A 2,130-nucleotide genomic window follows, 5' to 3' on the forward strand; every position below is an offset into this window, starting at 1 on the left:
ATGACAATTACTGCTTTCCCTCTCTGTTTAAGTTTAAAAAAAAAAAAGGTAAAGAAAAAAAATACATCCTGTCAAATATAAAACAGAGAAATCTCCTTCCCAGAGAAGCAAATCCTTCCTTCAATAATGTCATGTTCAGCCTTTTTTTTTTTTTATCCTTGAGCATTTCAGTTTGGGGATGTATTGATTATTTACATGGTACTCAAGTTCTTTACAGAAATAGTGAATTGCCTCATTTAAGCTTTCTTCCAAAGGGACCACAGGCTCCCCACCCCAGCATTAGCATTAGTTTGGCCTTTTGGACATCTGACTTTCTTTTCTGTGGGTCATCTTGGGCTTCAGAGAGAAACTGAATTTCACTACCACTACCAACAAAGTTTTTAATTAACTGAGCAAATTCTAGAATTGTGTGTTCTTCTGGGTTCCCCAAGTTGACAGGGCTACTAACATTGCTATTCATTAAGGCCACAAGTCCATTTACTAGGTCACTGACATGCTGGAATGCTGGATTTTAAGACCCAGAACAGTGTACTGTGAGAGGTTCCCTTTGGAGAGCTTGCAAAATGAAGTTACTGACAACTTGACAGTCATTTATATTCATCCATGGCCCAAAAGAATTGAATATTCTATCAACTCACACTTCAACCCTGTCCTGCTTCATGTAGGCATAACACATGTTCTCTGGCACATGCTTTCCTTCATCAAAACAAGCTCTAGGTCCTATTGGATTCACATGGCCCCAGTAATCTTCACTGTGGGGATGCACTTCTGGATCTCCATATACTCCCAAGGTGGAGGCCAGAAGAAGACGCGCTCCAACACATTTTGCCAACCCCAACATATTTAGTGTCCCAATTGTGTTGGTTTTTAATGTCTTAATGGACTGTACATATAGTTTGGAGAAGAACCAGGAGATGCTAGATGATAAATCTAGTCCACTTCAATGTAGAGGGGCTCTATAACATCATGGTTAATTAGCTCAAAGTTTTCATGACCAATCCAATGTTCCACATTTCTTTCCTGCCCATAAAGAAGTTGTCCACAATTGTAACCTCATGGCCATCCATCATTAGTTTATCAGTAAGATGACAACCCACAAACCCTGCTCCTCCAGTTATCAAAATTCTTTTTTGATCCTTTTCTGATAAAAACTTCACTGGTGGGTACTTCTGGGTAAAGTTTCTTTTCCAAGTCTCTGATTTTCTCTTTCAATGGTGTGACAGCCTCTTCTATCTTATTTTCAATTTTCTGTTCTCCATTTTCCTATATAGACCTTATGTTAAGAAGTTGACTGCAGTCAGCTGGTGTAGCAGCAGCCCCTTGTTCACTGTCCCTGGGAGCAGTGTGAGCCTAGGACCCTGCCACATGTGAGGGGACCTGTCTGCTGCACAATGCACATGGCAGGGCCAACAAGCACTTAATTAACCATGCATTGTGGAGCAGGCACTGTGCTGAGTGCTAGGGATACAAATACAAAAGAAAACAGTTTCTGCCCTCAGTTAACTTGTACTCTAATAGGGAAGATAATGAGGACAAAGATGGAAGGTATGGAAAGAAGGGCAAAGGCAGGGTAGCTAAATCTAGAGAATGAGGTATAGAAAGTCTGGGACTGTTTCATAAAATTAAGATTTCAGGAAGAATTAACCAATGGCAAAAAGAGATTGTAGAAGCAGAGTCAAGAGGAATCTGAGGCATGGTGGTTAAATCCAGACAACTGAGGATGACTGGTTGGGGGCCCTTCTCAAAAATGGAAATATTCATTTCAAAGTTGATGAGAAGGTAACAAAACTTGAAAAGTAAGAGTTCTTCAGTAAGTTAAATGTCTTGTGCTACTGGGTAATTGAATTTCTCCTGCTATCATCGAATCTTACTGTTTGTCACCTGATACCTCTGTTCATTCTGCATTCATGAATCATAATCTCAAATTTTATAAGAAATAAGGAATACACTAATTCTGAGATACTTGACATCCTTTGAAATACATTCTTAAACTAATGAAGGTGAGACAAGGTAACATACGTATTCCTAGAATTATATAGTCTTCAAGTTGGAAGGGAGCTCAGATATTAACTTGATCTACTTTCCACCTAATCCAAAAATCCATTATGAAACCTCTCTGAGAGTAATCCC

The 2,130-nt window shown here is 39.3% G+C and overlaps 1 pseudogene; it reads right to left on the bottom strand.

Moving 5' to 3' along the window:
- Window positions 1-135: 135 nt before the first annotated feature.
- On the bottom strand, window positions 136-1,333 carry LOC114033252 (annotated as a pseudogene).
- Window positions 1,334-2,130: the final 797 nt, after the last annotated feature.

Source organism: Vombatus ursinus, unplaced genomic scaffold (genome assembly GCF_900497805.2).
Source record: "Vombatus ursinus unplaced genomic scaffold, bare-nosed wombat genome assembly UNPS02006862.1, whole genome shotgun sequence".
Taxonomy (NCBI): domain Eukaryota; kingdom Metazoa; phylum Chordata; class Mammalia; order Diprotodontia; family Vombatidae; genus Vombatus; species Vombatus ursinus.